Source organism: Coptis chinensis, chromosome 1, assembly GCF_015680905.1.
Source record: "Coptis chinensis isolate HL-2020 chromosome 1, ASM1568090v1, whole genome shotgun sequence".
In the NCBI taxonomy this organism is placed as follows: Eukaryota; Viridiplantae; Streptophyta; class Magnoliopsida; order Ranunculales; family Ranunculaceae; genus Coptis; species Coptis chinensis.
In genome coordinates, this window is record NC_141456.1 from 33420489 (window position 1) to 33447843 (window position 27355).

A 27355-nucleotide genomic window follows, 5' to 3' on the forward strand; every position below is an offset into this window, starting at 1 on the left:
GAAAACTACGGCCAAAGTGTTACAATGTGGTTTTTACTGGCCTACCTTTTTTCGCGATGCACACAAATATTGCATAGCCTGCATTCGTTGTCAGCACCTAGGTCGAATTACAAAACGCAATATGATGCCCCTAAATCCTATCTTGATTGTGGAAATTTTTGATGTTTGGGGCATTGATTTTATGAGACCCTTCCCGATTTCTCAAAGTTTTCTCTACATTCTAGTCGATGTAGACTATGTGTCCAAATGGATTGAGGCACTCTCATGTCGCTAAAATGACCATAAGACTGTCGTGAAATTTGTAAAAGAAAACATTTTCTCTCATTTTGGTGTCCCCAAAGCTATCATCAGTGATGGGGGTACACATTTTTGTAATAATTTTTTTGTGTTTTTAATGAAGAAATATGGAATTACTCACAAAAGTTGCTACTCCATATCACCCGCAAATGAGTGGCCAAGTGGAAGTCTCCAACAGAGAGATAAAGTCCATTATGGAGAAAACTGTCAATCCATCAAGAAAAGACTGGTCTCTCCGCTTATCGGATGCCTTGTGGGCATACAGAACAGCTTTTAAGACACCTATAGGGATGTCTCCTTACCGCATTATTTTTGGAAAACCTTGTCATCTGCCAGTTGAACTTGAGCATCGTGCCCTTTGGGCCATCAAAAGCCTCAATTACAATATCAACGAGGCAGGTGAGAAGCGAAAACTGCAATTAAATGAGCTTGAGGAGATTCGGAGTGATGCTTATGATCTCTCGAAATCCTACAAAGCTAATATGAAAAGAGTACACGACAAGCATATTTTGCGTAAGGATTTTAAAATTGGCCAAAAGGTTTTACTGTACAACTCCAGATTACATATTTTTCCTGGTAAATTGAAAACACGATGGTTTGGTCCTTTCATTGTGTCAGCTGTGACACATTATGGGGCAATCTCTTTGCTTAATCCACAAGATAACAACATATTTCAAGTCAATGGACAACGCCTAAACCATTACCACGAATTACGCTCCCCAGATGTTGAACAGACTCTTCTTTAGGATCCGGTCTACATAGACTAGATGTTTCGTTTGGTGTACTCAATCTTGTTTCTATAGAGGGTACGCCATTTTGGTAGTCGAGCCATCTTCTATTTTATGATCTCAAAAGTTCTTTGAAGTGTGTGGTTGTAAGCGCCGGAACCTTAGTCCACGGAAACTCTATTTCAGAACTGATATAAATGTCTTTTGCAAAACGAGCAAACGTGCATGTCGATAAACGATGGGTACCTAAAATTTCACTTCCTTCCTTCTCTTCCCTTTTCTACTCTCTGCCTCGCGAACTTCAGCTAATCATTTGGTGTAAGTCTCACTCATCACGAATAGGGAATGGTCGTAGTACTTTTGCTCATAAATGACGTGTGCGAAAGATGAGATGGTGTATGCATTGTCAAACACCCTTCTGTCCAGGTCTCGACTTCCTATCCGATATTAGCCAGTTTAAGGTATACTTTGTCTGACACCAGCTGCTCAGGATAATCTTCGCCGCCGCGCCGTTTCTCCCACGGGTTGGGAATCGTCTTGAGAATCTGATGTTAAAAGACTCATAAACGTCTTAGGAATCTGACATTAAAAGACTCAAATCGTCTTGAGGATCTGACGTTAAAAGACTCACCTTGTAGATATGTATATATTGTTGCCTTTATAAACAAATTCCCCGTGCATTAAGTTGTGCAAATAGAGATTCGTGTTCAACCTCGGATGTTACATACTTGGAACACAAATAGGCAATAAATTCCACCAGACCAACCCCTAGAATTGGTTACTTTTAGTTCCCTTTAGGGCGGTTTGAGGATAGCCGTATGTAATAAGGGCAATATTATTAGACCGTAGTGCGCACGGTCCAGGATGGTACTGTCCTGCCCATAACCCAATAATACATAAAGGTAAAGCCACAGTCTGGCTGGATTGGGTTCACTCCAGAGCCGACATGACAGTTGCCTATGAATTTAGATGTTGAATCTTCTGGACATCCAGTGTGTTTCACGTAATCTCTCTTGTATATAAATAAAACATTTGTTTATAAATAAAACACCCTCATTTATTTTCAAAACTCTTGTGACCTTTGAGAATGACTTATATAATTGGATAGAATTTTTCGTGCTGATCATTTCGATATCTCGTTCATCCAATTCGGAGTCCAAACGAGTCGTGGGTGAGCGTTTAGATTTTTTAGGCTTAAATCGGGGTTTAGACTTGATTTGGGCTTGGGAAATTTTTTTGGCCCAACCAAATCTCGAAATCTCGGGCCATTTAAACCCGACCACACACGTCATCATCACACACTTCGTCTTCCCCAATATCCGAATCTTGTCCCCTCTCGATTAAGTCTCGCACGAGACAGGCCCACGTTATATCCAGGTCTCGCGCGCGACTCCTACAACTCCAATTCCAATTCCCTTCCGTCATCAAGTCCCATTTCTCCCCCTCACCATAAATCAATAGCCAGCCTCTCCCTAAGAGCAGTAATGGCCGGAAACAGGCGAATTTGTGTGGAGAAATTTTTTGGAAATTTATTCAAAAATGGGATGTTTGCTCCATTCTTTGATAATGAAATTCACTCTAGAGGATGGGAGTACTTGTTATATGCTAATGGTGGGCTTTATTCTAAGGATTTGGTGATGAAATTTTACGACAATGGGAGCTTTAATGGCGACCATTTTTGGGTTACCGTCGATAGTGTGCGCCAGTAAGTCACACCCGTTTTGATCTCCGGGATCACGGGCATTCCTCTGGTCGACCACGTGCTGACTCAGCAGCAGTCCATGTACCCATGGACTTCGACCTAATGCTCAACACGCTAATCGAGGGAGAGTACAACATAGATGGGAAATGCACGTATCAGCGCTCGGTGCGACAGAACCAGCTGGTTGGGACTCAATGGCTGGGACTGAACGTCATTGGCACCTCGAAGCCCTCGGACATCAACAAGACCTTCTTCCACCTTCTCTGGATCCTCCAGGAGCGAAAGGGTAACTTCTGCATAGTTACATTTCTTTTTGATATTATTACGCATGCCACTCTTAGGTCAGCCCCTCTTGCCGTTCTTGTAACACAAGTTATGATTAATTTGGGTTTCCTGTCTGCCACTTCGCTACTCCCTATACCACTATATGAGAATATGCTTGTCTTCAAGAAATGCATACTAACCCCTTGGGAACCCACAACACCAATGGTTGCAGAGCACTTTAACGTAGGACCATCTCACCCACCCTACTTTGATGAGACTGCTATGAGTAAGATGAGTCACCCTATGGATGCCTTACGTGCTATGAACAGTGGCATGAGAGACATGTACACTCGCCATGTATCGATGAAACATGCCTTGGGCGAGTTAAGGACGGATATGACCACTCGCCACGGGGCGCTGACAGACAGCATGGGCAAATTTCAGCAGGAAATGCGAGCTTCCATGAATGCATTTCAGGACCAAATGACTACTTGCCAGAACAAGTTCCAGCGAATATTCATGGCAAACCAACATCAGTTTCAGGCTCAGGTGTTGGATACTCTGGGTGATATCCAAGAGCAGTTAGCCTCCATAGAAGCTCGTCCTGCATGACGTCGCAGGACTCCTGGTTCTTCTTCTGCAGTCCCTGAGGATTCTCCTGCAGCCCCCGAGGATTCTCAGTAGACAGTTTATTTTCACCGTTCTTGTATATTAATTATGTCGGATATTTTATTTACGTGTTTGCATTTTATTTTCGAACTTAGGATGTCTGTCAATTCCTACATTCTCCAAAATTTCTGCCTTGTTAAATAGTATGTTAGTTATCTCCAATATTATATTATATAGGTAGAAACATATATGATAATATTAGTAATAAAAATATATATAGATATATAATATATACATATATTTTTAACGTCACAATTAACGGCAAAATTTTACCGTAAACCAACGTTTTGCAAAACGGTCATGAAATCATCGCATCCTAAAAACGGTCAGAAAAATGTCATGAAATCGCATCTAAAAACGGTCAGAAACGGCTCAATTTTCTTCTATAAATAAGTTCAACACATTCTTCACATTTTACTCCTTTCACTTTCTCCCATCTCCACTTTTTATTTTAAAAATCGTTTTTAGATCACTCCAAGTTTCAAGATTCATGGATGCACTAGAAAAGTTTGAGCAACAGCAGATTGAATATGCTACTCAAGTCTTCATGCTCGGTTGTTTTATTATAGTAATGTTGTTAATGTGGCATATAGTTCTATCTAATATTTATGTTTGTATTTTATTTCACGTATCATTAAAATGTGTTTCCACTCCTCTGTACGGTCTTACATCTTATTGTAATATTATATTTACATCTTCCTTTGCCTTCTACTTACGCTATTTATTTACAAAAAAAAAAAAAAAAAAAAAAAAAAAAAAAAAAGGAACTCCTTGTCACATGCCCCATTATTCTCGTCCACACTACATTAACGTTTGCGCCATATTTTAGAAAATACACGTGGTCTAATGATAAGTGTAATATGAATAGTCTACCTACGAAATGAACGATCAATTCTATCCGTAAGTAGGCTAAAACTGTGGTTTTTTTAATCTCAATTATCAAAGCTTCTACTCTCGATGCGAATTGCACTAAGTGGAGTAGGAAGTTCGTTCCACTCCTAGTTCTCTAGCATGGATTGTTTTCTAAGTCTAAGAAATCAGTCTTAAGTCTAATGAGAGTTTTACGAAATGTTATGCTAACAAGATGCGTTAATTTAAATAACAAGATATAATAAATAACAAGATAAAATATAAACTAAAGTTAATCTACGAAAGCTACGGAAATACGATTGTTGAATCTAGATAAAGAAATAGAGGGGAATTAAATCCACCTCGAATCCAACTTAATAACCTAGTATAGATTGTCGTATCTCGATTCTTACGTTTTCACGGCAAGAATTTCGAGTCTAATCCCTAGTGTTCATGACATTTCTACCAAGTACTAACTAGCATATGAAGTCGCCCACCCATTCTCATGGCGAAACACGACCTTCTAGAGTGGAATAAATTCTACAACGATTCTATACTAAACAACTAAGTTTTCATCAATGCTTCATCAACCCCTCTAATGGAGGTTTTAGCCTTGAGTCATCAAAACATCATTTCCCATATTATTATAACTAAACATAATATCAAGATTCAAAATTTACTTAATCTAAACTAAACAATGATTAAATTCTATCTAACAACTAAGAAATGGTAACCAACAATAATTAAAACTAGATCTATAAATTGAAATACCACAATTCGAAATTGCTAAAATAACTATTTTTATTTATCTAATCAATCAAGAATAATGATTCAAATACTTAATCTAAAACAAGAACTGAAAATGGAACTAAACTTAAATTAATTAAATGAAAACAGATCTAGATTTATCTATATTATTTTAGGTCTAACTAGCTACCATTAACTATCTACCATTAACAAAGAGCTAAGCTTTTGTTTTTATATGTTCAGATCCAAAAATCGTGCATGGGCTTGGAGTCATGTTTTGGGCCAGAGGATCAGGCCCAAAACCCAATTCTTTCAGTCCAAAAAGGCCTCTTCAGCTGCCGTTGGCTTCAGCAGACTTTTCGTCCACTTCTACTCCTCTGATTGGGTCAAGGCTTGGTCCATTGGAAAGCTATTTCCGAGCCGGTCGTTTTGACATAAGGTAGGTCCAATTCCAAGGTCTGAGTCCCAAGATATGGTCTTCGGAAGTTCTCTTTGTCTTTGTGCCTTTGTTTAAGCCTACGTGGACCTTGACTTTTCATCTTTTGACCGGGCTTTACAAAGGCTTTGTCTTCTTGAATCTTAGCCTTTAATCACCTAACTCCTTAGTAACCAACCATTGCTCCTTTATCTCATCAAAGTGGCATTCCCTCTGCACATAATTGACTTTGAAGCTGAAATACATAAAAACACGTAATCAGTATTAACTCTTACTTATTACTCACATAATTGGTCTAAAAGTATGACTGCTAAGGGGTTAAAACTACAGTTTTGGGCTCTTATCATCTAACTACCCTGTGACACCTCGATCCGTATTTTCTATTAAATCGGATTGATGCCTATTTATAACAAGGATAGATACCTCTAAAACACCAACTTTCCTTTTTCCGCTGAATTTTCTTCACTACTCCATCTTTAATGGCCCTCACTCGAATTTTTGTGCCCGAGCAAAATTTTATGGAAAATTTCCAAAACGGTCTTTTTCATCCATTTTTTGACACAGAAGTACGTCGAGGATGGTATCCTCTTTTACATCATAAGCAGGCATTTTTTTTCCAGAGAATTGGTCATGTTGTTCTATAAACACGGTTATTTCCAAAATAGGAAATTCTTTGTCCGAGCAAATGGATGCGAGCATGAATTGACTATGGAAATTATCTCCGAGGTACTTCAAATTCCCATTACAAACCAAGGGGTACACCTTCAAGATTCACCATTCGACAATATCAGGCATCTGATGTTTGCAACGATCCTTCACGGTGAATACAACTAGAAAAACCGTGTTGTTTATCAGTGATCCTTGCAAAAGAACCAATTATCTGTGATCCAATGGCTGGCTCATAATGTGCTCGGCACGTCTAAGACTTCCGAAATAACAAAACCCCTCATCCATCTACTATGGGTCTTGCAGACTAACTGCAATGATTTTTGCATTATTAAATTTATCTGGAACGCTATCGCACGTGCCAGGAAAAAGGCAGCTCCTTTGCCTACCATTGTGACACTTATCATGATACATTGGGGGTTTTCTAGTACTTCTCCTAATACACCTCTCAAAATAGCTAACATTCTTACCATTCACTCAGTTTGTAGGAACGGTTTCTGGAATCCCGACGTTGCAAAGAACCATGTCAGTATAGAAACCGAAAAAGCTTGTTCCGCTGACAACATCTTCACTGAAAATGCATTAAGCAATGTATTTAATCCTATGGAAGGCCTTTTAATTCAACAAGGACTCATGACATTATACAAACGTCGAACATTATCATCACCGGTCTCCTTGAATTTCGACTGCGGACAATACAGAAGAGGAACAAGCATAATTCTTGCAGTCACAACCTTTTTCTCGGCAAATCACACTCTCATAATGGAGAACCACTTAGATTTACCAGGACCTGAGTGAAATTATGCAACGAAATGGTACATTTGCCGGGATTAATGACATCGAAGATCTTATAAATGGATTCCTTTCACAAAAGGATCCTCGCCGTTACTTGGGCCCATGACACAATTTAAATTTTGCAATTTTATGTTCTTTGTCATTTTCTTTTTAGTTTTTAAATATAGTGCAATTTCCTATGGTAATTTGTTTTACTTAATTATTCTCACAATATTCTAATATTTGTTTATCTTTGTCTAACGGTAGCATCTTTCTTCACACATCTTCTACAATGGAAGCTCCAAAGATGATTCGGAACAATCTTTCCATTCGTTCTGAATTCTCCTGCATATGGACATCTTTTCAGGGACTACATCACTTGAGTCCGTTGGAACTCCCTTATTCTACACCCGGAGCAGACATACTCCCCAGGTTTGGCAACTTATTTTTACGATCATATGGAAGATCTACCTGTTGTACAGGGTTTCCCTTTGAACGGATTTACAATCCGTATTGGTAACACCCGACACTCTTTTTACGAGCCAACAGTTGCTATGGCTCTAGACCTTCCCCATCCAATACATGGTAGAAAACAACTTTAACGACTATTCTTGGGAAAAATTTGCCGCCCGTTATGGCGATGGCCTTGCCCAGGTCAGTGAACGTGCCGTAGCTGGCCAATGGCCAGACTTTACTATTCCACTTGCTAGTATGACCATAAATGTTGGAATTGCCATGTTATTTATTCTTCTCCAACATCATGGGGATTGGCATTTTTCCACCGTGATCAAAGTCGGTTTATAAGGCGTTCCATGTACTAGCCCAAAGAACATACATATACCGACATCACGACCCTAGTAATTGAGAACCTAAAGAGGGCTCTCGGTCTTTTTCGGCAAAGACTATATCACTTTGCCGATCCAAAGCATGCGGGGATAGTGAGGACGTATTTTCCACAGTTTGCGGCCACTTTTCAGGACTGGGTTAAGGTCGACTCTATGTGTCCAACCAACAAGATCATTCGTTCTTTGCAATTTCGGACATGGCGATGCCCTGCAAGGTATCTAAAGAAAGTGTGTTCCTTCCCTAATGATGATAAAATGATAGCTCATCTGGACACTGCAAAGAAGAGGAAGTGGAGCGAAGTCTGGAAAGCTATGATAGATTGGCGTGACACAAAGGAATGGCATTTCTACAGGGACAAAGCAAGGATGGACCATCCCCAAGTTCTTGGTTGGGGCAATGTGAGTTGATGCATGTACATATTTGTTTTACATTTTGATATGAGATAAATAAATAACCTAACAGTGTGCCAATCTAACAGTGTGCTTTCACTTTTATGATGTATAATATATAGTGTGTTATAATAAATTTATGTGGAAGATGTCAGCTATATTTTTGCTCAAAGCCTCTCAGGTATACTCTTTCTTTCTCTTAACACTTTGAGGACACAGCGTTCGACTGTTTGGGGGTGGTGAGAACCTTTCGCAAAAATTAAACATGCATAGTTGTATATAGTTTACTTTATGTCTAAATAAACATATTTAGTGACAAATTCTCGTTCCCTTTTCTATGATGAAAAATATTTAGAAATCTCACCATAGCATCAGAACTAGGACTTGTTCTTAGAAACTTAATTTACTACGTATGCAATAGTTTTTATATCTTTTCATGAGCATTCATGCACTGACTATCATTAAATGTACACAGCAGTAAGTTTCTGGAACCCATGGTTAGACAACTTAGTTTCCATATCCTGTAAGAATCTAACCAAAAAGCCTCAAAATGTGTGATATGTGAGTAATGACACAGATGAGTAGTTTTTTCGAATAGAGAAGTTCACACGTGTACTTACTTGATCACTACCCAAATCCTAGCGAGAATTTAGGCCTTCTTTGGATCGATATAGCAAAAAATTCACACCTATAAAATTTTTTTACCACTAGTCGCCCACTAAACCTTTCATTAACCCTTTCTATTTCACCAAAAATTCATTACCCATTTATTAACCATAAATAAATAAGCCTACCTAGATAATGAGTATGAGAAATAGGATGAAGTAGCAGGAAAATGAAGAGAAAAACCTTGTTATAAATCAAAATCAGTTACCTATTTCAGAAGAAAAGAAAAAGAAAAATAGAAATATGTTTCCAAAAATCAAAAGAAATATCAAAGTTAGAATTCCCCCCAAAATCAAATCAAAAGGGAATACAAAAGCTTGAAAAATCCAAGTATGGAAACCCATGTTAGAAGCAGGAAAGAAAATAAGGATTTCTCTAGTATAAATATCTTGAAGACCTTATTCTCTCATACTTATCATTTTTTTTTGAATTTTCTATTCCATTTTCTTCTACACTACCTCTTAAACTCCATAAAACCTAATAAAGACCTCTAGCTCAATTAGGAGTAAGATAGTGTGATAATAAGTAGTAGTTGTGACTTCTTGACCTCGGCTCCTCTGATTGTCATTGAGTATGTGAGGAAACGTGAGCCCACTGCACACTGGAGATAACAAAACTTGAGTGGAAAAATTAAGAGAGAAATTGTGTTTGATACATACCCGCGGAGAACCTACTTAAGGACGCTTATCCAAAGGATCCGAAACGCCCTGCTTTCAGTACATTTCATTATAAGATCACTGCATGCATGCTCATACGTAGATGTTTTGATTATTGTATGTATATTAACTTGAATTTCGAAAGAATTAAATCCTTGTTTCCCCCGCTAGTGAGATGTCTAGATACCTGAGATTAATTTAGGAAACATGCCTTTGTTACTGAGTCGTTGTAATATAAACGAAGTTTGTGAGTATCTTCTCTGGAAAACTCTCACGAGGCTATAACTCGTCCACTAGGGAATTCCTAGTGGTTCAAGGCCTTGTTGTATACGGTCAATGCAACCGCACTCTACGAAATGAGATTTAGCTTAGGACAACACATTTTTGACCACTTATCATTTTAATGTCTCTTCTTTGCTTGAGGACAAGCAAAGTGCTGTTTGGGGGTGGTGTGATAAGCACTAAAAACTGTAATATTAAACCCCGAGAGACATAGCATTTTGATCGATTATGTGTTTAATAATCATGTAATAATTATATTTTTGTACTTTTGCAGGTTTCCACAGTTAACATGAATATAATGATAAACATGTATCGAAGTACGGGAATACTAGAATATTTGAAGTTCCCCACTCAACCCCAGTGAAGCCCAACAAAGCCTGACTTGTCACGCCCCGAGACCCAACACACATCCCGAGGACGTGGAATGAATCTCGAGGCCGACACCTATCCCGATTCTACCGAAATTTCGGCAGAGTTTCCTTTGTTTGATCGACATTCGTAAACCCTAAAACCTGTCATAACCTGGAAATCCTAACTACAACCTTCCAACAACCATATATATACAACCCAACCTTCTAAACCACATTACATCCATCCACCACTGTGTAAGTGTAACTGCGACTTGAATACATCAAATATTACATCAAAATGAGCGAAGCTCTCTCTATATATACAACCAAAATGACTAGACTATTACTATACAACCAAAAGGAAAAGAGTTATGCTCATTATATACACACAAAAGAATAACCTAGATTATTTCTATACACCCAAAATATAAACTTGACTCGTCTCTCGTCAAGCATAAGGGAATCCTCCCAAATCACCATAACCGGCTATCACTGGGGTTAGGAAACCCTCCTCCATGGTAGAACCGCGCTCGTCTGAAATGTTAAGTAGGATGAGCAAACAACTATGCCCAAGAGAAGAAACGCATAGCCAATAAATATACTACTTCTAACAAAACGGTTAAAACATGCGAGGTTTTATAATAATATCAAAATATCGTTGACTATACAATAAGTCACTAGCTAGCATAAATCATATCGACATGCTTCTTTAATATTCAAAATATAGCTTTCACAACCATCATACAACTATTGTGGCGGCATCCTACTAGAATGGTGAGGGTGACGGTACTTTCGGCCCGATCCGCGAGCAATCTCGGTTCAAGATTTCCCGATGTGAACCATGCACCGTTGTTTTCTGATTTTACCGGGCAGGGAGCTGAAATGCCGTTGTTGTGTTCGTACACACAAAAATCCCCAAAGCTTTTAGGGCTCGGTGGGCCCCAGTGACCCGACCCCCCATACACGGGTCGTCACCTAACTTATGGTGGTCAACCGCTCGACGACTATGACCTTTCGGGATCCCGACACATCCGAGTGGACTAAACTCTCACTCCTCACGCCTAAACCTCATCGAGGTAGCATGTAACCCCACACAAACTAATCACCATACAAATATGGACAACCGTGACGCATAAGCATGGTTATCTAGAAAAGTAGAAAAGGAATTCCCGGACTACATCCGGTGATGCATCCCTTTAAAGGTGGCCCACCACCTCGAAGGTGTACACCACAGTTGGAATCTGAGCGAACTGCCGTCTCGAATTGTGACAAATTCCTTCTTTTTAGGAATTCACAATTTCTTTTCTAAATCCCTCGTGATAAGCATAGTAATATCTATATATATATACTCGTATTTCCGATTGTTTTCAAATACTCTAGTTACATATTTAGTTTTTCTTTTAAAACTGTTGATTATGTAGGTGTGAGTTCCTGGATTTCCCACCATCAAGTAAAAGCAACCTATGACACCCAAACGGGTCAGTCATAGTAAATAACAACCGATGATTCCCAAACGGCGAATCATCGTAAATAACAACCATTCCGGGAAAAATCCAGAACCTCACACCTAGTTACAAACAACCGGGTAATCCTTACCCGCATTTCAAAATCCATCTCTCTGTCTCCTTACTAAGACAAAGAGACGAACCTTTCCCAAAACCGGTTTCTTCACTTTTAACAAAGAAAACAATCCTCGCTACCCGATTTTTACGTAAAACCCATTTCACACGAAAAGCTATCTATATATATAGTTTATAGCGAGGAAATACAAAAGTAAAACATGAATATCATATATACATGCATGGTTGATACACAACTATCTATTTCCTATTTAAACAATTCAAATCATGCATGAAAATAAGCAGGCTATATATTGGTATGTAGGTTCCTACCTTAGCAAGCTCCTTCTCCTCAAGCCCACTTAACCAAATCGAGCCCGCTTAACCGAATCAACTCGAATTCACTCCTATAACAACATATACATATACGTCGGTTGTTAGAATTGATCGAACAACGAGGAATTCTTAACTTAGTATAAGCCGAGAAGAAATCTCGACGTTAAAAAATTGGTTTCGGGTATTTTTTTCCTATAACTACTGTCAACAGAGCTACATGCCATTTCGGGCACTGTTACTCTGACAGTCTCTACGGCTATTCCGGGCCATGGCAGGCCCTCATATCGACGCCAATCCTATCACATCTCAATTCAAATTCCACATTTCAACTACAACCAATCCCACGCCCTTCGATTCATATTAAATCTCTCGAAATTCACATTAACAGTTATAATCGACATGAATCTCTCGAACTTCACATTAACAGTTATAAATTGACATGAATCTCTCGAATTTGCAATGAATAACCAAATTCTTACCAAGTCAGCAATAAAAATCGTTCCTAGCTCGCTGCTCCACCAAAATCGCAGCTCTCCTTCTCCAAACCGAGCTACTGCCGAAGTATACAACCCCCAACTCAATTAATTCCATCAATACATCACAAGTTATTGACATCGAGTTTAAATTATTTGATGGAGGCGAAATCACTCACCTTTCACTTCGATTTCGCTTGGTATGCTCGAAATTCACTAGCTTCTCCAGCTGCTACTGCCGAATTATACACCCACCCCATTCAAATATCTTCAGTAACATATCCAATCCATTGAAATGAGTTTAAACTAATTGTTTGAAACAAAATTACTCACCTTTCGTAGAAAACACGACGCAATTCAAATAATTTTTCGAATCTCCACACTCGCGTTTACTGTTGTTGAGGATTGGGCGTTCGAATTGAGGTTTTTAATCACTGGAATTGGGTGAATTTGAGTTTCTCTCACCTAGGGTTAAAAAGGTGCGAATTGGGGAAAAAGAGAATGGGTTTCGCGATTTCGGTTTTGTTTGGTGCGTTTCTTTGTTTTCGCGATTTTGGTTTTGGGCCTATTTTTGGTTTAGTGCGATACGGTCAAGGCCCAAGCCCAATGTGACCCAATTGGGCTTAAGGTCCTAATTAACTTCTAACCCCCACTAATTCGACTTAGCGTCTTGATTATTTTTCGGCCCATCCCGCTAAATTTAATCTTCTATATTCTATCTCACCGCAGGCTATAACAATAACCCACTCATGCGCGTGTAGAAATTTTTGTTAACTTCGTGCCGCCTTCACACGCTAGAAAAACGTCGGCATTCTCATCAAATTTTTCGCATATGGTCGCTTACCTAACGTGACTTATGAGTCGGAGTTAAGTTTCATCCAGTTACGTACGTTTGAAACATAAACCCGACGACCAATTTACATAACGACCCTAGAGTTGATATGAAATTTACAAAAATACCCTTAATACTAATTCAGGACTTTACATGACTAGAGTCAAAGTTTCCAAAAGAACAAAACCAGTGCAGAACGGGTCCACATATAAATAAGCAACAAACTTCCGAAGCTCACATCTGATAAATCTGGATGCCGACGTTGGCTAGTGAACTGCCAGAGCGACCAGGGCGACGAACTCTACGCAAAGACAGAAAGTTGTAAAAGTAGCAAAATTAGCACCGCCATTGGACATACTAAGTGAACCCACTCTGTGGGCCCAAAGGCATGATGAGTCAGCATAGGCAGGTGGCAAGTGATGGTCACAAATTTGTGCCACCTTGCAATGGGAAAGACACGTACCAATTCAATGTTTGAATTGAATTGGGCTAAAAGACAAAACAAATTATAATAAAACAAAACTTTATAAAAACGAAGTTTTGATCTTAACAAACTGAATTGGGCTAAAAAACAAAACCTGTTAAATGTTGGGACTTCACGTGAAGGGTCCCCAACCTATATATATGTGAGGGGGGGTCTTCATTATTCGGCCTTCAGCATTTTATGCTTTAGCTTATGCATTAGTTAGTTTTCATTCCAGTACTTTAAATTTTGTCATTTTCATTTCAGCAGCTTAAATATTGTAAGTCATTTCTTCTTTAGAAAAGTCATTTCTTTGCAAGTTTAATTCATGTCCTGCATTTATTTATTTAATGTATACAACAAGTTTAATTATTCCTTCAATGACCATGAGCTAATCCCCCCGGAGGAGGGTTATGCTGCTCGTGTGAGAATCTGGATTGACTCTTTAATATTCTAGAATCACTACTTAGGAATTAGGTGTAGATTAGACATCCGGTCCCAAAATGATCGATCATAAATTTGAGATCTTGATGCTCGAAATAGTCTCGAGAGACCCAAAATGTCTCGTAGCGACTCTGCAGTGTCGAACTTCTCTCCAATTTGTCCAGCTGATATAGAATCGAACCAGGAGCTGAAATGATATTTTAGAGATGAAGTATTAGTTCAACTTCTTATGCTAGTGCGATGCGGCTCAGAGATGGGGGCATTTCGCTAGGGATCAATACTCGACGTCGTCTTGGATTTGTCTATGAACTCGAGACGAATTAGAGCTGTAGTGATGTGATAATATAAACTGTTAAAAAATAATTCTTGCATAAGTATGATTAATCCTCTCCCTGTTTCTCTATCTTTGTTTATTTACATCGAAATCACCGTTAGTAATTTACATTATTTATATTTTCGTTAAATTAATTAAACCAACTAAAAAACCTAAAATCCTACTCACTAAAAGTTATAATTCCAGTTGTGAACCTTGCCAAGCCCTAAGGTTTGGATGATCCCTTACTCGACCTATCCTACCAAACCCACGTGAGTAAGGTAACTTGACTAAAAAAACGACTATACGGACTTTGGACTTTGGACTTTGGTCTTCGGACTTCAGACTTCGGACTGTGGACTTCGGACTTAAGTAACTAAAACCATAAACATACATTTAGCATTTTATCACTATGCAAAGATGATAAAAAAACTATCCTACTATGCTTGAATGCAATTAAACTAATATGCAACTATTCTAAATTATACTAATATGCAAAACTACTTTCCCTCAATTGGGTTGGGCTTTGCAGCTAGTATCTTGCCCGTTGTCTAAAGCTGTCTCTTCTAGGGTTATGGTGAATCACTTAGATTGCTTAAGTACCACGACCCATAGACGATAGTCCGTTTGGCAAGATTCAGACAAGAAACATTAGAGTTTAATGTTTCGCTGTGTTGGCTTACAACTTCAATTGTTGAAAAGGTCATAAATGCAATTATACTAGAAAGCAATAAAACTAAACTATGATGCAACTATATTAAGAATGAAATAAAACTAAACTACGATGCAACTATACTAAAAATGAAATAAAAAGAATGAAGATTCGACTAACTTAGATGGTAGATCTCGTCTTCGAGATGTCCTTCAAGCTTCTCTCTTTCACAAAAGGATGGATGATGCGGCTAAAATTACCTCAAGATCCAAAGTTCTAATCTTGAAATAAAACGTTAAACATAAACAACTTAAACCGGCAGCGGCGCCATTTGACACTTCTTCCAGGGTTACAATTAATTATATCCCCGGCAGCGGCGCCATTTGACCTTTGCCTCTTTTTGTGTGTGAGATGGTATATGGATGATATAGATAGATGATGGTCGTTGAACAAAATAGAAATATATCAAAATATAATTATCCCTCAATGAGTAAAGAATGAGTAGGGTATCGTTTCACTTTTAAGTGACAGGACTGGAAATGGGGTTTGAGGGATTAAAAACTATGATTATAGATATTGTAGATTCTAATGCTAAACTAAACTAAACTAACTAAACTATTAAGAATTTATAAGAAAGGGAATTCAAGATATTAGAATCCACCGATACCTTTAGATTCAATGACCTTACCTCGCCTTCATAGTTGTTCTCACAAGTAAATTACAATTAGGCAATCGAGCGAAGAGTCGATGCCCTTGATCTAAAACATCATTAATAATTACTCTACTTAAGGTTGTTCCTATGTTCACACTATTAATATCTTCTTTCCTTTTATGTGAGCTTGGGCAGTTATTCAATGAATCACCATCTAAGGCAAACACAAGGAATACTTCCCTTACTCTAAAACGCTACACAACTAGAAGAAAAGTAAAGAATAATATTATAATATTCAATTATAATAAATAAAACCCTATTCTAGTATTATATTCAATTGCAATAAATAAAAGCATGTCACTAGCAAATATTCAATTGCAATGAATAAAACCCTAAACTAGTATAATATTCGATTGTAATAAATAAAAACCTTAATCTATACTTCCATCTCCTGGTATGGGCAATGAAACTAATAACTAAAAACATAAAGAACTAACCCTCGACAAGAACACCATGAACCAGAAGAATCATTAAACCCAAGCACGCTTCATCTCCTCCCTTGAAGGAGAAGATTAGCCTTCCATAAAGAATGAAGAACACGAAGAACGAGAAGAAGAAGAGTGGAAGAACATAAGACTAGAAAGATTAATTTATTAAGACTCAGCTAGTTAAAACCGAATCTTTTATTATTAATCTCTCTCTGCCTCAAGTTCTGGAGACAAGAATATAAGTGAATTGGTAAATTACATGAGGCACTTAGGTCCTCTATTTATAGGGGTTACAATGAGTTCTAGAAGCATTCCAAACCGCCATTTGTTTCCTAATACAAATAGACTTCTTTTCGAGTCCAACTTCGCCTCCAAACCGAAAAAGGAATTGGCTCTGATGCCATTTCATACGATGCGATGCGCACGATCCATGCATCTCAGACACAAGCAATGCGTCTGGACGCGTGATCCATACGTCTCGGATTTGATCAATGCGTCTGGATGCACGATCCATGAATCCCAGATGCGGAAGTCTATTTTGTCTCTTCTACACTATCCTTATATCCTCTTTTACGGGCTTTGGTCCAAGCAACGAATCCTTTGGCCTTGGGCTTCCAAATAGGCTTTAAAATAGGTCCAAGTTGCATCTTTAATAGCTTCAATTCCTTGGCCTTCTCTATGATTGTCCACGGGCTTCCCATGTGATCCTTAATGCTCTGAATTGCTCCGTTTTACCCCTTTTTCTCTAATATTCCACAAAACTCTCTCTTTCACCTGTAGAATTATAAAACATAACTTACAAACACTATTAGTCCACTAAGATAGATAAACAAGAGGCATAATCGAGGGTTAAATTGCACTTTTTGAGCAGTTATCAGTACGACAGATTGAAGCAAACTGTGCAGCATCCTGGTAGCGGTGATGGTGATGTGGCTGAGCTGATTAGGATGCGTACTACCTGGGTGGCTGATAAGAAAAAGATGAAGGCCCTGAGGAAAAAACATCAAGACGCGCTAGAAGAGAAGGCTGTTCTGGTTAAGTTAATGATGGATCTGCAAGGGGACAAAACCGTCTGTGACTAAACTAAGCACGCCAAGGCGGTGTCAAGTGGTGGCTCCCAAAGCGCAAAAGGAATATGATCGAACTTGTGAAGATCATGCTATGTTGGCTAAACTGTACGTTGAACTGGTGGAAAAGCAAGATCGTGATGCTGAAAAAATTGCTGCACTTGCCGTAGCACGCGACCACGAGTAATATCCCTTCTACTAGTGCCGTTCCTACTGATAAATATTTTGTTGGTGATGCTTGACTGTGATGTTAGACTTGTTCTCTTGTAAGTGAAGAGGAATTTTTGGTTATTCTGTTAGTTATCCTCTCTGTAAGATAGTTAAACAATAGAACTGGTTTCTCAGGTTTGTCTGAGCAGTTCGCCTTTTGATACAGATACTCAACGAGTTGGTTTCCACGAAAGTGGCCGTTTGATATTTTGCAACACTTGCAAGGAATACCGATCTGGATTTTCTGGGTAGACCCAGCAGATCGGTGCATTCGCGAACTGGTTTCCTGGCCTTGGGCAGGCAGTTCTATTGATGAATGTCTATGGAATTCATGTTTTTGCTTATGCCTGATTGCTTGTAGCTAGTGTTTTGTTTATGATGCTTACGGTGTATAATGGCTAGGGAGCCTGAGATTTAGCTTAAGAAAGCATTTTGCTCGTTAAGTATTGCTCAAGAGAGCATTCTGCTTTGCGGAGAGTGTACAGGCTTATGAAAGTATATTGCGCGCTGAGAGCATTTTCATTTAGTTGATCCTAGAAGTATAGGTCCTCAACTAGTGAGACTTGGAGAGGCTTAGAGCCTGTAAGCTCAAGAGAGCGTGCTGCTCGCAGAGAGCGTATTTAACTTATGAAAGCGTATGACTCACTGAGAGCATTCTCACTGAGGATCTTAGAAGTATAGGTCCTCAACTAGTGAGAATTGGAGAGGCTATGGAGCCTGTAAGCTCAAGAGAGCGTGCTGCTTGCAGAGAGCATGTTTAGCTTATGAAAGTGTATGGCTCACTGAGAGCGTTCTCACTGAGTTGATCCTAGAAGTATAGGTCCTCAACTAGTGAGAATTGGAGAGGCTATGGAGCCTGTAAGCTCAAGAGAGCGTGCTGCTCGCAGAGAGCATATTTAGCTTATGAGAGTGTATGGCTCACTGAAAGCGTTCTCACTGAGTTGATCCTAGAAGTATAGGTCCTCAACTAGTGAGAATTGGAGAGGCTATGGAGCCTGTAAGCTCAAGAAAGCGTATTTAGCTTATGAAAGCATATGGCTCACTGAGAGCGTTGAAACTCCTGAGAGTGTTAAAATGTGCATACACTGGTGGTGCTTTCAGTGCAATGTTTGATGTTTTGTTGATGAAATTGGATAGAGTAGATTGGAATACAAACACAAGTGACCTAAACCTGAAAAATAAAAACCATGGAATGTACAACAAAAACATTTTTATTGATAAAACCTCTTTAACAAATAAGTGTTCCAAGGGCGTGGCAATGGTTTTCCTTCTTGGGTCTGGATTCAGTACGCTCCGTTGCTAACGACTCGCTCCACTATGTATGGTCCTTCCCATGTTAGTGCCAGCTTGGAGTCATCGTGAGTTTTTTTTTCAGAATGAGATCACCAGGTTGAAAAGAGCGAGGATGTACTCGCTTGTTGTAAGACTTTTTCAGAGTTTGATGGTAAGATGCCACTCTGATGGCGGTTAGGTCGCACCGTTCTTCCAGCAAGTTGACCTCCCGAGCTAGGACGGAGTCATTGTGTCCAAATTTGACGAGTTCTAATCGAGTCGTAGTGATTGTCAGCTCGATGGGAATGACGACTTCATAGACACCCCATTTTTGCACCCCAAGCATAATTCATTCACGATTTTACCTTGAATTAAATTTGATCATATAAGGTGATTTGCTTTCTAGAGTCTTTATTTCTATATCAATCTTCTTTCTTTTCATCTTCTTTTAGCATCTTTAGACTCTCCTCATCATGTTCTGGTTATGGCTAAAGTTTCGTTGCTTCTGAGTTTTGAGCTAAAAATTACCAAAATGCCCCTGTAACCCTTTGGAGCCCAAATCTCATTTTTTCTACTCTTTCTTTGATGAGATTATTTCATATTTGAATTCACCTTCAAAAATCCTTCAAAATAAGTACAAGCTTGCCTAGGTTCCTTTTGGATTTCAGAAACCCTAATCTTGCCATATCTCGTTTCAGCCCGTTGTGTGCGCTATTCAGTGCAATATATTATTGGAGTAAGATTTCGACCTAAGGGTATTTTTAAGAGTTCATGGACCTTCCTAATGGATTAATTAACATTTTTTATGAAGAAGATCTTGCCTGATTTTGACCCGGTCAAAGGGAATTTGCAGCATTAAAAATATGGTCAAAATGGGCCTTTTTGTGGATTTTGGACTTGTGCTCGTGGGCTGTGGATCCAGCTCGAGTTGGACCTTTTCATTAGGTTTTCTAGCCCATTTTCAAGCCTCTAAAAACCTAGATAACCTTTCTTATTTGTTTGATTTGATTTGATCCCTAAAATCAAGAATATTCTAGAGAATATGCCATTTTGGAGCCATGTTTGGAAACCCTGGATTATGGGCTCATTGAGGACGTGTAGGGCTTGATTTTTTTTCCTAATCCATCTAAAAGATCCAAAGATCAAGGGCCAAGATCGCACCCCTTATCCCACCTCTTGAATCAACGGACAGATTTAGGAGGTGCATCCAGAAAGATATCAAGCCATTGGATTTTTCTTCATCAATACTCAGCCATTGGATCAAACTCATTACCATATTTGAATCCATGCCCAAAATCTATAAATATGGGTCTCATTCACCCACAAAAAACATCTGGAGCTAAGAATATGGAGATAGGAATTCGGAGTTAATAATCTGGACCTAGCTATTCAAAGCCAATAACCTATTGTCAATTCCAAATCAAGTTTATCATCATCATTCATCAACAATCAATCAATCAATCTACAATCAAGTATGAGGCAACATTCAAAACAAGGTGACATCTTTCTTTTCTCTTTTCTCTTAATTAGTATTGTATATTAGGATTATTTGTTTTTTTTTAGTTTTACTATAGGATATAGTCATTTGCTTTTAAATAATTTAGTGAAGATCATCCAACTTGGTAGATTAATTTTTCAAGCTTTCTTCGTTCGCCTATCTTAATACATTACACCTCAATAGAAGTAAGGCTGGTTTTTACCAGGCGAGCGTGGGTGCCTAACACCTTCCCACATCGTACCTTGACTCCCGAACCCAATAATCATCTAGCTTCGAGGGCTAGTCCTTCACATAGGTTTTACTCAACTTTTCCTTAATAAAGTTAGTGGCGACTCTAAAATCAATTGCATAGACCTAGGTACACATTTTTGTGCGTACATCTTCTGTGCCATAACATAAGGAGAATGGTGACTCGCCAATGATGGAGCGAGATGTGGTGCGATGAGCCCACAGAATGTTCTCTAATTGATTTGGCCATTGACTCTTGTTCTTTTCGATCTTTTTCTTCAAATTTTCTAAGATCGCTTTGTTGCTAGCCTCAGCTTGGCCATTGCTTTAAGCGTACTGAGGAGTGGAGAATGCATGGATGATCTTCCATTTGGCCAGAAACTCCTTGACCGTTCTTCCCTTGAACTGGGAACCATTGTCCATTACCAGTGTGTGTGGTAAACCAAATCTGGTAATGATGTGGGTCCAGATAAAGTTTCTGACATGTGATTCCTTGACATGAGCTAAAGAAATTGCTTCGACCCACTTAGTGAAGTAATCAGTTGCAGCTAGGACGAAGCAAAAACCAGTACTTTTCTATGGGATGAAAGGTCCCATGATGTCCATTCCCCACATGTGAAATGGCCAAGGGCTCGCAATGTTGATCAACTCGTGAGCTGGTTGGATGATGTTGTGACCAAAGGTCTGGCATTTGATGCACTTCAGGATATATGCTTTAGTATCAATCTGCATTCAAGGCTAAAAGTATCCTTGGGAGATCGCCTTGTGGGCCAAGGAGCGACCTCCAGCATGGTTTCCACACTCTCCCTCATGAATTTCTGCAAAAATTAACTGACCTTGTTCTGGGCTTATGCACCTCAAAAGAAGTCCGACAGCGGATTTTCGGAATAACTTGTTATGTACCAGGCAATAACGGCGAGCCAGATATGAGATTTGTCTAGCTTTGGCACGCTCTTCTGGGAGTGTACCGTGCTGGATGTACTCAATGATGGGCTGCATCCATGTTCGACTCATCTGATCTTCAGAGAGTGGGCATAGGTCGCTGACCTCTAAGATGTGTTCAGCTTGGTAAGCAGGTCGGTCGACTACTTCAATGAGTAAACTGCCTAGGGGCGCAGTTCGGTGTTTGGGTAGCCAAGTAAGCTAAACTGTCTGCATGACGATTTTCGTCTCGCAAAAAATGGTGTATCGTGGCTTTCTTGAAAGAAATAAGTAACTGATAAACAATATGAAGGTATTTAGAAATGTTACCTTCGTCAGTAGTGTACTCTTTAGCAATATGGTGAACGACCAGTTGCAAGTCACTAAAGACCTGCAATTCTTGTACACCGAGCTGTAACGCCATTCTGAGCCCCATGATTAATGTTTCGTACTCTGTCTCATTGTTGGAGGTCGCAAAATCGACGCGAAATGATTTCTCCATCATTGCTCCATCTGGGGATACTAGGACCACTCCGATTCCACTTTCTCCGGGGTTGCTAGATCCATCCACAAACAGAGACCAGATGGCCTTGTCATTCTTCTTTGTGGAGGAGATAACCGCTTCTAGTTCCCAATTTAGGTCATCGACAGGAAAGTCGGCTAGGAAATCTGCAACAACTTGACCCTTCTGAGAAGTGTGTGGGACGAACTCAATGTGGTGTTCGCCGAGTTCTTCCGCCCACACTATCATGCGAGTTGTCTTGTTCTCCTTATGAAGGATCTTCTTTAATGGGAGGTCGGTGAGTACTTTGATTGAATGTGCTTGAAAGTAAGGCTTGAACTTCCTTGCAGAATATAACAACGCTAATACTGCTCTTTCAATTTAAGAGTAATTCTTTTTAGCTGGAGTTAGTGTCTTACTTGTGAAGTAGATCGGTTTATCAGAGTTGTTATCCTCCTTGAAGAGAACTGAACTGATAGCAAAATATGATATTACTAGATAATGCCCCAGCGTTTCCCCGTCTGTTGGTTTGGCTAGGACGGGAGGTGTGGTCAGGTACTCTTTGAGGGTGGAGAACGCTTGGTGGCACTGGTCGTTCCACGAGAATTGCTCACCCTTTTTGAGAAGTTGCAGGAACGGTCGACATTTGTCTGATGCCCTGGATATGAATCGGTTGAGTGCGACAACCATTCCTGACAGCTTCTATATCTGCTTCTTTGTTTGCGGGTCGGGCATGTCCAAGAATGCTCGATTTGGTCTGGGTTAGCCTCGATCCCACGCTGTGATACCTGGTACCCCAGAAACTTCCCTGAGGATGCTCCAAAAAGACACTTTTATGGATTTAGCTTCATTCGAGTTTGGCGTAACCTAGAGAACGCTTGCTCAAGGTGGGTGAGGTGGTCACCTGTTTTCTTGACAACCATGTCATCAATATAGACTTCCATGGTATCCCCTAACTTGTCCTGGAACATGTCAGTTACCAATCGTTGATAAGTCGCTCCAGCGTTCTTGAGGCCGAACGGGAGGACGTTATAGCAATAAATTCCTAGTTCGGTTATGAAGGACATTTTCTCTTGGTCTTCTTCTGCGAGTGGGATCTGGTTGTATCCACTGTAAGCATCCATGAAGGATAGTAGTTCGTGACCGCAAGTCTGGTCCACAAGTCAGTCGATCCTTGGTCAAGGAAAGCTGTCCTTAGGTGTTTCTTGGTTGACGTTGGTGAAGTCAACACAAAGGCAAACTGTGCCATTCTTTTTTGGAACTGCAACTATGTTAGCAATCCACTCAGGGTAATCTACCTTTCGGATGAAACCTACTTGCTTGAGCTTGTCAACCTCATCATTAATTGCTTTTTGAAAACATAGTGATAGTCTCCTAGGTCGCTGTCAAACTGGTCAAGCGTTTGGGTTGACATTTAGTCTATGACACGCAACTTTAGGATCTATACCCGGTACATCAATATACGACCAAGCAAAAACATCTTTATTCATGGATAAAAAGTTTACAAGCTGGGCTTTAAGTGTAGGATCAAGGTTAGCCCCTACATAGACGAATTTAGGATCGTCTTATGTTCCTAAATTCACTTTCTGCCTTTCTTCAGTTTGTACTGTGGCATGTGGTGGTGGAGCGTCCTCTGGGGGACTGCACTCTGTAGTTTCTTTGTCGATTGGATGACTAATGGGAGTAGCCGCAAGAACTGGAGCGCCTTCTGTGGTTACGACAACAGGGTCTGGTAAGATTTATGTGGTCGTGACAACAGCGGCTGAAGTGATCTTCTGAAGCTGTATTGGTTGTGTGAGACATGGTGGGGCGATTGCTGGGGTCTTGATATGTGGATTTGTGACTGTTGGAGTGACTTCTGGATTCCTGACTGGTGGGTCTCCAACTACTTTAGAGACCTTCGGGGTCTGGATTGGCAAATAGACCTTCTTGCTGGAGCCCCCAACGTTCTGTTTGTGTGCTTTGGCACTGACTTCCGCGACCAAGTCTTTGGCCATTGTATAGCTGGTGGGGTCATTCCATGTGTGGACAAGTGAGTCGGTGGTCTTATTCGCTGAGAGGATTTGGTTACAGTGATAGGCCTAGAGCTGGTTGCTTCGAAGCTCCATCATACCCCTAGGGCCTGGAAAGCGGAGAACTTGATGCAGTGTTGACGGTATAGCCTGCATCTGATGGATCCAACGTCGTCCTAAGATGGCGTTGTAGGACGACTTAATGTCAAGGACGCTGAAATGTGTATTGAAGCTGACTTTATCTTCTCGTGATCCCATTGAAACTGGGAGTATGATATCATGCATTGGGTCGGCTCTGGAGCCATTGAACCCATAAAGAGGAGCAATTGGATCTATGAAGACTGATTTGGGCAAGTTCATCTCCTGGATTGTATGATAGAACAAAATGTCACATGAACTACCAGGGTCAATCAGAACACGCTTGACTGTCCAGTTGCTGATTTTGACGTGGACTACGAGCGTGTCATTGTGCGAGAGGCAAACCTTGTTGAGGTCGGCCTCTATGAAAATGATATCCCCTATGTTGCGACCTGAACTTCACGGGGCAGGTGCCGCTTGTGAAGAAACGTGGTAGACCTCTTGAAGGGCACCCATGCGCCTTCTTTTCTCTCTAGACGACTAACTGAGTCATCTGGAAAAGTGAGCATATAAATAGTTCTTTCATTATCGCGACCGGAAGAGTGTTGACGTCACTCATGATGGGAACAATCTCTGGGATGCCCTCTGCTATATGGGCGAGCCTGGACATTGTGGCGATCATTGCGAGGTGGAGACCTACTGCGCACCCTTCGAGCCATAAGTTTATGGCGCAGATTGCCATCAGCAATGTTGGTGTATTGCTTGATATGGCTTGCTTCAATGAGGTCCTGGAGGTAATGCTTTAGCCCCCAGCATGCATAAGTTTCGTGACATTTTGCTCGGTGGAAAGTGCAGTAAGGCTTGTCAGGTCGATTTGTCGATTGCCGCACGTCAGGTTGGTAATACGCAGCTCGCTTGATCTTGTCCAGTATGTAGCTGGGAGATCGTGTGAGGACAGCGAACTCTCGGTCGTTGTTTGTCCTGTTCCCTGGCTCCTGCTCCTGCGGTCTGGACCGCTTTTTGGTAGGTGGGGCATCGTCGGAGATCGCTACGACTTCATGTTCCTTTATTAAGCCGTGAAGTTTCAGGCTTTCTTGTAACTTAATGTACTTGTCCACTTGAGAGTATAGCTCGGATAGTGTTTATGGACGTTCCTTCATCAATGACCTGGAGAGGTCTGTGTTGCGCACTTGACGAGGTTGGAGAATGCCAGTGTGGCAAAGGATTCTTTAAGACCACTTTCCATGCATAACAGTTCCACTTTGAACCGTCCTAGAAACTGGCGAATGGTTTCATCTTCACCAAATGATAGCTAGAAGAGTGAATCCAGATCAGCTTTTTTATGTCTGTTGTGGACGTACTGACTAGCAAACAGATCAGTGAGTTGCTCGAAGGTCTTTATCGAGTATGGCTCGAGTGAAAAGAACCAATCAAGTGCGCCATCTTTGAGACTAGCGGGAAACAAACGACAATGAAGATGATCAAACTCTAGTGCACTATAAAGTGCGAAACTTTGAATGTAACAAGCGACGTGCTGACCAGGACACGTGCTGCCATCATACATTGGAAAACGTGGTTGTACAAAATCTGGAGGAGATGCTCTACTAAGTACCTCAGAAGTGAACACGGACAAGCGGTATGTCTTCAGCATTTTCTGGACGATCTGGGTGGCATCCTTCTTGACTGCGGTTTGGTCGATCCGTTGTAACAGTTTGTTAATCTGTTGATTAACCTCATTGATGCCATCTTCTGGTAAGGTACCTGGCGGATTTTGCATGTCCACTTGAGCGCGTAGCGCAACGTTTTCCTGCCTGAGTAGGGTGATTTGCTCATTCATCATTCCTAACTGATCAGCTAAACCTTGGATTTGAGCTTCGAGGCTTGCCATGCTTCGTGGGCTTGAGAACTTTGCTTTTTGGTTTTAAGATTATTTAAGTGGTGTCTCAAGAAATCGAGACCACAGACGGCGCCAATGTAAAGGTGCGTTTTGGTTCACCTTTACATACAATATAAGAAGGAGATTGGATTTGAATGTGGGAAAGACCGAGTTCGTTGATTTGAGCGAATTGCCTACGTATCTTCCTCTCAATTCTGGGGGGAGAGAAAAATCAGGTCTGGTATAGTTCATATGGGGAGTATTTATAGGCGATGAAAATGAATCTTCATCTAACACGTGTAAAGATCAGTACAAATATAGGGTGGAGATTGCTGATTTGTGTGAGAACTATGCTAGTAGGTCTGCTGTAATAATGGGGATTAGTAGCCTGGGTTAGTAGCTTGCGGCAATGGTTAGTAGCTGGCGGCAGTGATTTGTGTACGTGTATCTTTGTACATGATCGCTTCTAGAAGGTATGCTGAGTCATGATACAGAACGATCTATGTAATGATACGAACTGTTCTAGAGTGATCTCGTAGTTTGTGGATGCGATCTAGTGACATAGGTCGGTAAAGTAAGTCAGAGGTCGGTGTGGTATCTCTACCATGCTAAGCACGTGCTTGATATTCCTGGAGGAGAATATCACTCCCTTACAGTGTCCATTATTCTTCTTCTTCACTTTCTTCCCGCTCATACCTGCAATATTTCAATATATAGGTGTCGATATCTCGATATTTAAACATTAGGGGTGAAATATAAGCTACGATATTTGCCCACGACGTCGCCCCCTCTCGAAACTTTCAACTTTCCCTCTTGAAATTTGAATGTTTCAAAAAGAAACAGCAGTCAAACATATTTTGAAATTCGAATTTTTTGGGAAAAACGAAATCGTTGCTTTTGGAAGATGAAAAGACGCCCAAACTCGTGAGTATAAAGCGTAGCTGTCACTTTCTCTCTCTTACCTTATTCTCATTTTTAGAAATCCCAAAAAAGAAAGCAACACCGCCATTAAAACACTCATAAGCTTCTATTTGGATTTTCTCTCCGGTCTTTCCATGAATCACAGATCTCCTCACTCTCTGCAAACTCAACGAACAGGTTAAAAAATAACAAAAACCTATTATCTTACTTTTTAAATTCTTATTTTTATCATGTCTG

At 40.2% G+C, this 27355-nt stretch overlaps 1 long non-coding RNA gene across 1 annotated transcript; it reads right to left on the minus strand.

The window, feature by feature from the left end:
* Positions 1 to 12211: 12211 nt before the first annotated feature.
* On the minus strand, positions 12212 to 13065 carry LOC147523573 (uncharacterized). The gene is made up of 3 exons (XR_015196663.1): positions 13023 to 13065; positions 12696 to 12769; positions 12212 to 12287 (listed from the first exon to the last, which is right to left on the minus strand). It is a non-coding gene; the product is annotated as an uncharacterized LOC147523573 (long non-coding RNA).
* Between the last annotated feature and the right edge of the window lie 14290 nt (positions 13066 to 27355).